The sequence below is a fragment of the Marmota marmota genome, unplaced genomic scaffold (genome assembly GCF_001458135.2).
Source record: "Marmota marmota marmota unplaced genomic scaffold, marMar, whole genome shotgun sequence".
Classification (NCBI taxonomy): domain Eukaryota; kingdom Metazoa; phylum Chordata; class Mammalia; order Rodentia; family Sciuridae; genus Marmota; species Marmota marmota.
In genome coordinates, this window is record NW_026000005.1 from 53,599,881 (window position 1) to 53,613,007 (window position 13,127).

General features: G+C 47.6%; 1 protein-coding gene across 1 annotated transcript in view; it reads left to right on the forward strand.

Annotated features, from left to right (window-relative positions):
• Farp2 (FERM, ARH/RhoGEF and pleckstrin domain protein 2) overlaps positions 1 to 13,127 on the forward strand; it is an 81,401-nt gene that overhangs the window by 468 nt on the left and 67,806 nt on the right. The window lies entirely within an intron of this gene.

A 13,127-nucleotide genomic window follows, 5' to 3' on the forward strand; every position in this document is an offset into this window, starting at 1 on the left:
CTCCTGCCCAGTACTGGGGAGTGATCCTAGGGCATTGCACATGCTAGGCAGGCACTGGGTCTCTGAGCTGCATCCCAACCGAGGTCTTGTACATTTATCAAGCTGGCCAAGAGTGGCTTTGATGAACACTCAGTGAAGTCCTTGGAAACACTGAAACTGAGTTCTCCTGAAGTGTGAAAGTGGTATTCTTTTTTTTCTTTCAATTGAAGTTCCACTAGGATTCGGTCTTTCCACTCTCCTCTTCCGAGAGGCTGGCTAAAAAGACTGTTGAAGGGCACAGTTGCAGCCAGGCTGCTCCCATGTGGACCGGTCCCACCTGGCTGCCTGGGTGGGTCACATCCACGTCTGGATGCAGATTCAGCTTCTCCTCTCAGGAGGCTGGTGGGAAGTGGTGTTATCATGGTGTTAGCATATCACTTCTTTATCCAGGTCAGCAATGAAATTTTTTTTTATTCTGAAAAAATTTCCTAATTATAGATTGTATTGATAATGTTGGCAAAAATAACTGGACATAGTAAAAAAAAAATTATATATATACATATATACTTAAGTAACACTTATATACATGTAAATATTTTATTTTTATATACATACACACACACACACACACACACACACACCAGGAACACACAAACACACTTCAGTAACGCTATTTTCTTTTCCTTTTGAGGGGCGTGTGATACTGGGGATTGAACCCAGGTATACTGTACCACTGAGTTATATCCCCAGCCCTTTTTTATTTTGGAGACAGGGTCTTGCTAAGTTGCCCAAGCTGGCCTCAAATTTGCAATCCTTCTGCCTCAGCCTCCCAGATCAATGGGATTACAGGCATGTGCCACTGCGCCCTGCTTACTGTTTTCTTTTGGACCCATATGGTATGTTAGAAAACATTTTCTCTGCTTTTCTAAGTGATATTAGGACAAATGTTCTTTTTTAAAATTGCTAATGTATTTTCATTTGTAATACAGAAATCCATTCTCTCCTTTCTAGTATTTGTATATTGAATTAAAGTAACATCTTTAAAAGCTTTTCCTATTTTTAATGCCACAGAAATCAAGCAAGAGAACGATCTTGACTTCTCTCAGGAGGTGTGTCTGTGTTTAGAGGTGTCTATTGAGTCAGGATCCTGCACAGAAAGTCAGAGGCGGGCTGAGTTACGAGTGGGCCATGAGCAGTGCTCTACTGCAGAGAGCTCAGGGGAGGGCTAGGAGGCTGGAGAGAGCCCGCAGGCTGTCCTCTGCTGGCACCTGGGCAAGTGTTCCCTGGAATCCCCTTCCTCTTGAGGAGTATTGGATGATAGGTGGCTAGTGCTGAGACTCAAATGCTTTTCGTTTAAATTTTGTTGCTGTTTTTGATTGTTTGCTTTCGGGGTAGGGGAGTACTGGGATTGAACCCAGGGGCAGTTTACCACCGACTCTATCCCCAGCCCTTTTCATTTTTTATTTTGAGACAGGGTTAACTAAGTGCTTAGAGCCTCACTAAATTACTGAGGCTGGCTTCGAACTTGAAATCCTCCTGCCTCAGCCTCCTGAGTCTATAGGATTACAGGTGTGTGCCACCTTGCCTGGTGAATAAGGTTGTATCTGAGAAGAAAACCAATCTCATTTTATTAGGGCAGTGGTGACTGTCTCATCACAAAAGTCTGCTGAAATGATGACCTTTGAACTCTGGAGGGCTAGCACTGGTACACTTCTGGCAGCTCGGGGATCACTCTCCTTTGAAATAGGTCATGGGCTCCCAAATCTTAATCTTATGTATTTATTTAGTTTTGGTACTGGGAATTAAATTCAGGGACATTTTACCACTGAGCCACATCCCCAGCCCTTTTTATTTTTTATTTTGAGACAGGGTCTCACTAAGTTGCATAAGGCTTCGTTGAGTTGCTGAGGCTGGCCTCAAATTTGCAATCCTCCTGCCTTAGCCTCCTGAGTCACTGGGATTGCAGGCATGGCCACGACAGCAGCCTCCCAAATCTTTTCCAATCAAAATGTTTGAAAGAATTTCCACCATGCAGCCATCCCTCTGGCAAAGATATTTATTCACTAAGGTCTAGGCTTGTTAACATGTGTGTTAAAATTTTTTTTAGAAACTGAAAGAAAAATAATTGCACTATTTAGGATTTGCTTTGAAAACATCTTTTCTGTCCTGCTTAATAGTCTGTATCAACTAAAACTAGGATCTAAAAGGAAAAAGCATGCATTTATTTTTGAGTTATAAATTGAAATAATTGTTTCTATTAATTAAATATTACTATCATCTTTGGTATTTGACATACTTGACCGGTCACCAGAAACTAGAGAGTTCCCTTGGCAAAGCAGCTGTCCCAGAGCCCTGAGTTGGACAGGCACTTCTGCACTGTTACCAGCTGAGGAGCACCTACACGGGGAGCCAGAGCTCAGTGCGTCTGATTATAAGTCAGTCTTGTCCTCCCCAGTGACAAACCACCCAAGACTTAGTGGCTTAAAGTGACAGTGACTCCCACTCTAGCCTGTCCATCGGGTGGGGTGGCCATTGCTGGTCTGGCTGGCCATGAGGCCTGTGTGTGCCCCATACTCCTGGAGATGCTCTCAGTGCAAGAATGGGAGCCGCAGGTGCCGTGGGGGCTCAGTGTCAAAGTCTTCGGTGTCTCTTTGATTGTGTTGAATTGGCTTCAGCAAGTTAGAGGCTTGCGCAGGGTTGAGAGGTGGGGACGTGGAGTCACCTGCCCAGATGGCAGGAATCGGCCCTCTCCTGCAGAGCACCCGCTGCTGCCAGTGGTGCAGGAGAGCTGCTGCAGAGGCAGGGCTGGGACACTGGGTGGGCTGTCCTCAGAGTCCAAGTGCCTGTCCAGGAAGCAGGTTTGTGTCTGCCCTGGACACAGATCTCTGGGTCGAGGCGGGGTGCTGACCCGGGCCTCCGTCCCTGCCCACCATCGCTCGTCCTCAGTTTCACATGTGCTCCTCACTGCCCTCTCCTTATGTTTGGACCAGGAGACAGGCTGTGACCAGGTGGTCCTTCTGCTGGACCTGCAGGCTGCTGCACACTTGTCAGGCTTGCAGGGCAGTGGGCAGACATCAGTGAGACCCCTGGCTGGGCAGGTCAGTCTCCAGCAGGACGTCGTGTCCTACGGCATGTTGTCTGTCCTAGACGGCAGCCTGGGAGAGTGGGTCCACGCGTCCTCAGTGTGGGGAGCAGTGCTGCGCTTAGTCTGTGTGTGCCCAGGGAGGGACTGCAGTCAGGCCTGCTCCCTGCTTTCTGCTAGAGTGTCGTCAGTGTCTCCCCGCAGCAGTGTGCTCTCACGTCAGGGTCCAGCTTTGCCCTGTTTCTAGACTTTCTGGCCTTGTGTACCTCTTTTTAGTTACACATGTCAGCAGAGTGTATCTGACATGTCATACATACGTGGAGTGTCCCTTCCCATTCGTATGGCTGTACATGATGTGGAGTTTCCCTGGTCAGGTGTTCATACATGAGCGTAGGAAAGTGATGGCCCATTTGTTCCACTGTCTTTCCCATCCCCATCCCCTCCCTTTGTCTTATCCAGTGAACTTCTATTCTCTCTTCTCCACCCTCCCTTATTGTGGTTTAACATCTGCATATCAGAGAGAACATATTTGGCCTTTAGTTTTTTGGGGTTGGCTTATTTCACTTAGCATGATAGTCTCCAGTTCCATCCATTTACTGGCAAATGCCATGATTTCATTTCTGTGTATGGCTGAGTAATATTCCATTGTGTAGACATACCGCATTTTCTTTATCCATTCGTCTGTTGAAGGGCACCTAGATTGCCTCCATAGTTCAGTTGTTGTGTGCATGTCTTTCATGGTCTGTCTACCTGATTTTCTGTCTCTTGAGTCTTGAGCAGCCATGGTATTCTGGGGAGATGTGCTAACTTCACGCTTGGACAAAATTAGCTTCACACACCGGTCAGAAGAACCAGGCTCATGTGGGATTGTACAGAACCTGCTGGTTGTTATTAAAAGTTTAGTTAAAGGCCCTTCTTTCCTCTGGGAAGTACCAACATTTAGTGGTTTTTAATGCTTCTCTTTTGCTGTGGTGAAAATACAGAATGACCTACAGCCCTCTGTGCTGGGGCTCCTGCCCCCTCTGCAGAGCCCATGGCTTCTCTGGTGTCTCCTCAGGTGTGGGAGCCTCGCTGTCCTCGCAGGGCTTCAGTACGTACGGCATGCTCTCAGGTCACAGTCTGCTCCTCGCTCCAGCTCCCCACGGTGAGGGGTGGGGAGGTGCGTCCCCCAAGATGTACAGCAGCAGGGTGCACACAGGTCCAGCAGATGCAGCCCGCAAGGGTGCTGAGGGGCTGGCCAGGTGCAGGGGAGTGCCAGAGAGTGCACGGCCAAGTCCAGGTGGCTTGAAGCTAAGTTCTGTTCTTTTGTGTTAGAAGGTGAAGTTGAGTGTGAGTGGGATTTTTATAACAGTTTATAGAGATACAATTTGCATACTCTACAATTTACTCATAGACTGTCCAAATCAGTGGTATTAAATAGAAATGTGCCACTTTCACAATTTTAGACCATTTTTATCTCCTCAAAAATAAACCCACACCTGTTAATCCACGTCATTCCCTGAGTTCTAGGTGAGCGATGATCTGCGCTGGTCTCTGGCCCTCCCTCTTCTGAGTGACTGCCCGAGTGGGGTCATGGTCGTGTTCTTTTGGGACGGACGCTTGAGACGTCCACCCAGGTCACAGCATGGGTGCTTGTGTCGGTGCCCATTCTTTTTCATGGCAGAAGAGTGTTCTGTGTGGATACCCAGAGTTTTGTCCGTCCCTTCCTCAGCTGATGGACGTCGTGGTGAGTGTCCATGCAGGAGGCTTGATGTGGATGTGAGTCTTCATTTCTTTAGGGTGTACTTAGGGTTGGAGTTGCTGGTCGTGTTGTGACCCTGAGTCTGACCCTAGAGGACCCCACTGCTTTCCAGAGCAGAGACACTTAAACCCAAGACCCAGGGATGTTTAACCATGAGCCACATTCCCAGCCCTTTTAATTAATTAATCTATCTATTTATTTGGAGACAGGGCCTCGCTAACTTGCTGAAGTTGGCCTCCAACTTGTGATCCTCCTGCCTCAGTCTCCCAGGCTGCTGGGATGACAGGTGTGCGTCACTGCAACTGGCTCAGATTCTCCACTCTCTTGCCCATACTTGACATTTTCTGACTTTCTTATTCCAGCTATCCTGCTGGGAATGAAATATAACTTATTGTGGTTTGCGATGGTGTTTTAAAAGCTATTTTTAATGGATTAAAAAAAAAAAAAGTATGAGAACTGCATCATTTTGGTGGCCTGAGGTTGGAATGGGACATGGTGGCAGAGCACTTGTCTGGCACACACAAGCTGTCCTGGAGGTGGTTACTGGGATAGACTGAGTAAGAGTGGGGTTCACCCTGCTGCGTTGCCCACTCCACCATCAGAAAGACTCAGGAGAAGCTGCTTGGTGTGTTCACAGTGACCCTGTGGAGGTGGCTCTCCCCAAGAGCAGGGATTTTCTTTTTTTTTCCCTTTGATTTTTTTTTTTTTTTTTTTTTGGTCTGGTCTTTTTAGATGTACATGACAGTAGAGTGCATTTTGACATACTGTACAAACATGGGGTGTGACTTCTCTAATTAGGATCCCATTCTGTGGTTGTACATGATGTGGAGTTACCCTGGTCATGCAGTCATATGCCAGGATGGGAAAGGTGTGTCCCACGCATCCTACTGTCTTCTGGTCCCCCCTGCTCCCTTCCTTTCATTTACTCTGTCTAACCCAGTGGGCTTCTGAACTTCTTTCATTGAGAATTGTCATGCAGACTTGAAGAACTTTTATTTATCGATGCTGTATTTTAAATCACTGCTTATTTCATTTCTAAGGAATAGCTACCAGCTCTCACTTAGCTACGATGACTCTCATCTATGTGAATCATGTATTGAGACAGACTTGGGGGTACAGGCTCTTAGAGCACACACGTCGTGGTCTCTGACATGGGTTGTGACCAGTCTGAAATGCTTGTATGTATGTGGAAGTGCGTTTACTGAAGGGGCTTAAAGGAAGGGAGAGAGAGGTCCATGATGGTTTTAGGCTGCAGTCCATGATGGTTTTAGGCTTCAGTTGTGTCTTAAGTGACTTTTGACATTTGTTGATGGGATACTAGCAACCCAGAGGGGAGTCGGTGGCTGGTAGTAAATGTAGTAAAATCTTGATTTGTTTCAGTGGATTCAATGGTTCTGCCATTTTGAATGTTGCAGTCTGGCCTCACATCAAGTCTTGTTTCTGCGCTGCAGTTCTGGGGTTCTGTGTCAGGCTGCCCTGTGCCTTGTCCTGTGTGTGAAGCCGTGCAGTGGAAGCGTGTTCAGGTGTGAGGGTCTTCACTCTGTCACTGATGGAAGGAGAGGTTCAGTGGGTCCCCAAGTCCCCCAGGTGGAGAGGGTTCTCCAGACCTCGGGGCAGATGTGCAGGCAGGTATACTGTCACGAATTCATACGTCGCTGATCTAGTCAGCTTCTCACTGCTGGGGCAGAACACCTGACAAGGACAGTTTTAGAGGAGGAAAAGTTTATTTGAGGCTCACAATTTCAGAAGTCTCAATCCACAGACTTTGACTCCATAACTCTGGGCTGAAGGAGAGGCAGCACATCGTGGTGGAGGGTGTCGGGGAGGAAAGCAGCTCAGAACAGGGCAGTCAGGAAGCAGGGAGAGAGAGCTCCACTCACCAGGGACAAAGTGTACACCCCAGAGCCACACCTCAGGGACCCACCTCCTCTAGCCACACCCCACTGCCTGCAGTCACCACCCAGCTAAGCCGGCAGTGCAGCAGTGCCTTGGCTCACACATGAGCTTTTGGAGGACACCTCCTATCTAAACAAACCATAACAGTCTTTTAGGAGTTAGGAATCAACGTGAGTTATCTGAAAGTGAGTATGCGTAAGTGGTGTTTAGTAACAAAGAGAACAGGATGCAGTGGTAGTCCAGGGTAGTGCTCAGTGAGACTGCAGGTCTGATCTCGCACACCCCAAAAGGGACAGTTTGGGTGGGTGGGTGAGATCCTGCCTGGAGGACTAGCAAGTGGGGACTTTTCTTTTTTCTTTGCTTCTTCCTTCCTTTCTTTCAGAAGTTACAGACATTAACGTAAGCACATGTCAAGCAGGAGGACACGTTCCAGGCAGGAAACCTCCCTGCTCTCCTCGTGGCCCGGAAGGGTTGCAGCCAGGAAGAATTGTCGCTCCAGCACGAGCGTCCTAAGTGTGGAAAATAGGCTGCCTTAGAACTGATTTTGGTCTGACCTCAGGAAGAAAAGCTAGTAATTCGGTATCTGAAAAGTGGGGGTAATGCAGGTTTTACCCCAGAGCTCTTGTGGGTGTCTAGGCTACACTGCTATTATGTGACTGTGCTCGATTTCAGAACCTGTTATTTGGTCGTGGAGAATTGATCTTTTTTTTAACCCAGATGGCTAGGAATGTGGCAGACGGTGCCTGACAGCAACGTGGCCACGTTTTTAGTCTTAGCTTCTAGGTGGTGGCATTGGAGCTCTCAGTGCCAGCCCCCCACCAAACCCCAGCGCACAGGCAGCCCGTGTCAGATCATAAAGCATCTATGGCTGATGAAGAGGTGGGCTCCGAATAGAATGATCGGGGGTGCCATCCCGTGACAGCCTGTAACCAAGCACTCAGTGGATGTGGCTCCTGTGGCACCTTTGCCGAGGGTGTGCCCAGGAGCCCTGTCTGTCGGGTGGCCATCCCTCGAGCATGCCAGCGCTGGGTGCAGTTCATCTTGTGGGCAGCCCCAGAGGGGGCTGGGAGTTCCCAGGGAGGCACTGGTATCAGCTGTCCTGCCCAGGCCATGAGCCCTAATGGAATCCCTGCACTCTCTCATACCCCTGCATTTTTTGCTGGGGGTACTGGGGATTGAGTTCAGGGGGGCACTCCACTACTGAGCCACATCCCCAGCCCTGTTTTGTATTTTATTTAGAGACAGGATCTCGCTGAGTTGCTTAGCATCTCACTTCTATTGAGGCTGGCTTTGAACTTGCGGTCCTCCTGCCTCAGCCTCCCAAGCTGCTGGGATGACAGGTATGTGCCACTGCACCTGGCTCCTTGGAACCACTTTGGTCAGGTTTCCCCAGCTTGGGAGGCTGAGGCAGGAGGACCGCAAGTAATGTGCATTCACTGTAGAAAAAGAGAAGAGAGAAACTCCCCGGGGCCCATGCCACGGCGGCTGATGGAGTAAGCAGCCGTCCCCAAGTTTCCAAGGGCCTTCCAACTCTGACACCATCACACGGATGAATTCAACAAAAGTGGATTTAAACTGGACCTGGTTTTGTAGTTTTGGAAAAATTAAAATTATCTTCTGAACATTTTTCTATGTAATTGTTCTTTTAAAGGTTTTTAATAGTTACGTAATTTTCTGTTTCTAGTTTCTCTATAGTAAGTTTTTATGTACGCTCTTGATCGTGTCCTTTCAGTGAGTATCTGACACAGAGGTTCTGCGTCGTGGGCTGGGTGGCTTTGAGCCTTTGGCACAAGGGAACGACATGCCCCACCCCGTCATGTGGGGGCTGTGCCCTCGCCCCATGAGTACCTTAATAGTTTTGGTTTTTTTTTTGTTGTTTTGTTTTAATTAAAAAAATGTTTTGGGGCTGGGATTGTGGCTCAGTAGTAGAGCGCTTGCCTAGCATGCATGAGGCACTGGGTTCGATCCTCAGCACCACATAAATGTAAAATAAAGATACTGAGTTCACCTAAAACTAAAAAATAAGTATTTAAAAAATGTTTTAGGGGCTGGGGATGTGGCTCAAGCGGTAGCGTGCTCCCCTGGCATGCGTGCGGCCCGGGTTCGATCCTCAGCACCACATACAAAGATGTTGTGCCCGCCGAAAACTAAAAAATAAATATCAAAAAATTATCTCTCTCTCTCTCTCTCTCTCTCTCTCTTTAAAAAAAAAATGTTTTAGTTGTAGATGGACATAATACCTCTGTTTTATTTATTCACTCTGTGTTGTGCTGAGGTGCAGCAGGGCACACGTGCCAGGCAGGTGCTCCCCACTGAGCTGAGCACCACCTCGTGGTCTTAGCAAGGCCTGCACTTCAGTGTAGAAGTTTGGATCTTAGGCATAGTCTCTTCAGGCTCCTCCGCTTTACTTTGGGTTTATGGGTATTTCAGGGTTTGGGATTTTACCTTGTATTTGAATTTAAGATTACAAAGTTAAGAGTTGGGATGATAGTAAATATGTTATATTTGAAGTAAAAGGATGAAGGTAGCAGGTGCAGAAAGCACACTGAGGTCGGACATCTGAAGGTGACTGGAGCCAGGGAGCTGTGCTCCTCAGCCGGCCCTGGGCCAGGGGTATGTGGAGGTGTCTGCTGGCCCAGGGGTTCTCCATGTCTCTTGTGCTGTTTCTGCAGTGGGGAGCGGTACCCAGAGCTGGGTGCTTGGGGATCCAGAAAGCAGAGGGGATGCACTGAGGAGGGAAGCCCCAGCAGCTGGACCTGGGAGGAGCCGTTGGACCCCTGTCCTGTAGAAGAGTGTTGAGGGAGTTGGAACAGAACCTGCAGATGCTTCCATTGGTGGCCAGCATCTCGCAAGAGACCAGTGTAGTGGGGTCCAGGAGGGCAGGGGCTTTATGGAGGAGGCCAGCGTGTGTCAGAGCCAGGCCAGGGCAAGAGGGGAGCCTTGGGCAACGTTCAGGTGACCCAGGATGCAGTGTATGGAGGGTGGGTGCAGGGCAGTGGTGGTTCAGCTGTGTCTGGGAGCTGTCTTGAAGGTGGGGCCTTCAGGGTTTGCTGGTGCAGGTTTCTAAGGAGCCAGAGAATGCCAGCTCCGAGCGTCGTGGCATGTGGTGGGGAGCCTGTGGGGGCTGCGTGGTCCTGGGGCCGAGAGGAGGGCTCTGGGCTCTGGGTGAAGCTCCTGTGGAGCCTGCTGTGGCACACACGTGAGGAGCACCCCCATCCCCTTCCGTGAAGCTGTCATTGCGACCTCTGAGGTGCAACACCTTGTCAGGAGCATTCTGCTGCTTGGATGAGGAGGTGGCTCCTCAAGACTGTCATCGGACCTCAGCTCCTGGGTACAGTAATCATGGACTTTTGCTTTTAGAAACTTTGACTCATCAATAAGGAGAAACATGAAAAACGCCTGTGGGCACCTCTAGTGGTCATGAAGGAGGGCTGGCTGTCCTGCACACATGGGCAGTGCCCTGTGTGTGCTGTTGAATAGCCTCTTTCCACTGTGGCGGAGAGGAAAACCGAGACCTACTTCAAGTCCCAGATTCATTGAAAATCCAGAAGACATTCCTTCCTCTTCAGGCCACAATCTTAAATACCTGCCTGGGACTCCAGTGACCAGACCTGTGTCATAAGCCTTGGGAGAATCTCAGGTATCTTCTAGAATAAACAGTGTTCCTGATTATGAAGAGCACATTTTTTCTTTATCTTCTAATTTTAGATATTCATAACTTAGTGTCCTCATAATTACACTTGGATTTGTTTGGTCCTTATTAAAAATACATCAGAACAATTTCTGCATGTGTTGATATTGAAACGTGGGGGCGGATGTTTGTAGCTGTGTGGTCAGAGTCTGTAATGTGGCCCCAAAGTCTCATGTGTTCAGAGAGGGGACGCTTAGGAAATGATTGGGTCTTGAGGACTTTGACCTTATCAGTGTCTTAATCCGTCTGATAGACTCCTAATCTGAATGGATTATTGAAAGGTGGTGGAAAACGTAGCAGGTGGTGCTCAGCTTGAGAAAGAGGTCCAGGGTGTGCCTGGGAGGGTGTTTCCTCCCTGCCCTTCCTCTCTCTGCTCCCCAGCTGCCACCAGTTGAGAAGCACTCCTCCACCAGTCACCCCCATGTCTGCCTCACCTCCACACCAAGGCCCTCAGGACCAAGGCAGTGTAGCCGGCCAGTGGGAGCCCACACCTCTGAAACCAGGAGCCAAAATGACCTCTCCTCCTTTGTTTGTGTCAGGTATTTTGGTCACAGCAACAAAAAAAAGCTAACACAGTCGCAGAATAAATGCTACATCTTTTGTTTTACAGCAGTTTTCAATTAGGTCAACTAAGAAGTGACTTTAAGGCAATGGACATTACTATTCTTTTAGAAAAAATGCTGGAACATCATGCCAAAAACACTCGGCAAGCTCTTTTAAAGCAAACTCATATAAAATCGAGGATGCTCAGCTTTACAGTTATTTGTTCCAGCTTAAATAATGTCAGTCTTGCCAGTTGCAGTGACTTAGGAGGCTGAGGCAAGACAGTACAAGTTCAAGGCCAGCCTCAGCAACTTAGTGAGGCCCTAAGCAACTCAGAGACCTGGTCTCAAAGTAAAAAATCAAAAGGGCTGGGGTCTAGCCCAGTGGTAAAGCACCCTTGGGTTCAATCCCTAGTGTCGAAAATAAATGATAATAATAGTATCAGTCTTACAGCTTTTTAAAAATTGTTCTAATTAGTTATGCATGACAGAAGAAGGCATTTTGTTTCATTGTACACAAATGGAGCACGACTTTTCATTTCTGTGGTGGTACACGATATAGAGTCCCATTTGTACAATCACACATGTATCTAGGATAATGATGTCCTCATTCCACCATTTTTCCTACCTCCATACCCCAGCTCTCCCCCACCCTCCCCTTTGCCCAATCCAAAGTCCCTCCATTCTTCCTCTGCCTCCTCCCCCTTCATGGATCAGCATCCACCAGGGAGAACATTCAGCCCCTGGTTTTTTTGGATTCGCTTGCTTTGCTTGGCATAAAATTCTCCAACTCCATCCATTTACCTGCAAATGCCATGATTTTATTCTCTTTTATTACTGAGTAATATTCCATTGTATGTGTGTGTGTGTGTGTGTGTGTATACACACATATACATACTCCACATTTTCTTTATCCATTCATCTATTGAAGGGCATCTAGGTTGGTTCCACAGTTTAGCTACTGTGAATTGAGCTGCTGCGAATATTGATGTAGCCATGTCACTTTAGTATGCTGTTTAAAAACATGTAAAATACTAGCAACCTGCTTTAAGTGTGATTATGGTTGTCAAGCACTGGTGCACACCTATAATCCCAGCTACTGAGGAGGCTGAGGCCGAAGGGTCAGAAGTTCAAGGCCGCCTCAGCAACTTAGTGACACCTTGTTTCAAAATTTTAAAAATTCTTTAAAAAGGGCTGGGGTGTAACTCAGTGGCAGAGCACTTTCTTAGCATGCATGAGGCCCTGGGTTTAATCCCCAGCACTGCAAACATTAAAAAAAAAAGGGAAGGAGAAGTAACACTCCCTTTTTGCTCACATCATGCCCTTGACCTTGGAGGTATTTTGTATCCTTGTCTATACCCTGTGTATGTTCACACATGAACTACTTTACTCATTTAGTTACATGAGTCCTAAGCTTCCTCTTATGAATGTGTTTTTATCTGTTTTTCTTTTCACCTCCCGTAGTTTTTATTTTAAGAATGTCAACACTATACTAATTGGTCCAGAGATCTTTATAACTGTTTCTTCTTGATGCAGATAGAGCACTGCTTTCCTCTTGTGAAATGTCTCTTTTTTTTTTTAACCTCACTTTGTGCCTTTTGGGCCTAAATTCAAACATCCATTCTGTCAGAGCCAGGTTCCTTGCTTCATCTGCTGGCAGTATACCTAGTATGCCCAGGCGATTTTTCTGTTGCCAGCTGCTCTGAACCTTCTGTCTGAACCTAATCTGAATGGACCAAGTGGGTAGTATCTGTAGGCAGATGGGGCTTGGCTTGAGGAAACGAGGTCACTGGGGGGAGACTTTGGAGATCATCTCTCTCTCTCTCTTTTTTTTTTTTTTTTGGTTGTTGATGGATATTTATTTATTTATTTATTTATATGTGGTGCTGAGAATCAAACCCAGTGCCTTACATTTTCGAGGCAAGCACTCTACCACTGAGCCACAGTGGTAGCCCCTGGGGATCATGTCTTACCCCCTAGTTCCTCCCCCCCTCTGCTTCCCAGTCACCGTGAACCGAACAGCTCTTTCTTTTAGTTGTAGATGGACATGATACCTTTATTATCTTTTTTCATGTGGTGAGGTTGGAACCCAGTGCCTCATGTGTGCCTGCCAGACAAGTGCTGTGCCATTGAGCCACAGCCCAGCCCCTGGGTAGCTTTTTCTGCCATACCCTTCCACCATGATGAGCTTCACCT